This window comes from Austrofundulus limnaeus, unplaced genomic scaffold, assembly GCF_001266775.1.
Source record: "Austrofundulus limnaeus strain Quisiro unplaced genomic scaffold, Austrofundulus_limnaeus-1.0 Scaffold580, whole genome shotgun sequence".
NCBI classification, from domain to species: Eukaryota; Metazoa; Chordata; class Actinopteri; order Cyprinodontiformes; family Rivulidae; genus Austrofundulus; species Austrofundulus limnaeus.
In genome coordinates, this window is record NW_013952982.1 from 272416 (window position 1) to 273590 (window position 1175).

Sequence of the window (1175 nt, forward strand, 5' to 3'; positions counted from 1 at the left end):
CAATAATTTGATCCAGTCACAGTGCATTTGCATCATTTTCTCTAACACCATAGAAATGAACTGGTTACCTACACAGCTGCAACTCTCTTGTCTCAAGGAAACTTTGACCTGATTTCAAGATTTACATTGTCATAATGTAAACATTTCAGCATAACAGCTGAAAATGACACGCAGGGTTTTATTCTGCTCTTGTCACATTATGGCTATATTTGAATCATGTCATAATTTTTCCAAGCTAAATTGTAGTGAACCGGGTAAACACATACTCTTGGAACACTGAGAAATTTAGATATGTCGTTTCCGTCCTAAATTTTTTTTTAAATTTGCTAATGTTACAGTGAGCCTTTTCATAATTGTTGAACTGATATGGAACAGAAAAGGCGCAGAGTAAATACAAAGAAAACAGGAAAGTTAAGCGAATCACAGGAAAAACATTACCATGTGCTTGAACCACAAAATGTCCTGAATCATTTTACAGAATAGGCAGAGAGCAGTCCCCCAATGGTAGACCTAAAGTTATACCCTTGCTTTTTGACTTTCTATAACTTTCAGCAGAACTCCTCCAGTACTTTGTGATATATTTTGGTAACAGACACACACATATGAGCCTGCACACACAGAGACACAGGTGAAAGGTTTGGAACCAACAAACTTCACTAGCACAGAGTCAAAAACTTCACCCAAACCATAGAAAGAAGATGTAGGACAGTCAGCCTGCTTCACGCCTGTTTGTAGAAAAATATGGGTGTGGTGATCGTAAAAGTCACTGAGCTGTCTGACAGGTCTGACTGCACACGTTGCTAACAGCCTGAACAAGACCCAACAGCCTCCGAAGCCCCTTTCAGACGAGCTGATCTCCATGAACTGGATTGTAACTGAAACACCTCCACTGCAGGAACAGGTTGCTACTTCAACCTGCCTCAGTGGGAACGAGGATCTTCAACATATTGTATCGCTTTCAATCTGACTTGCAGTCACAACTAGGGATGTCCCGATACCACTTTTTCACTTTCGATTCGATACCGATATTACAACTTTGAGAATTGTCCGATACCGATATTGACCCGTTACCATAACAGTACAAGTCACACACTTTTACCTATTTTGTAATGTAAAATCTTTGAAAAGTCTTGATCAGGTCAAACAGTGAAAAAGAGTAGGTATGAGATAAACTG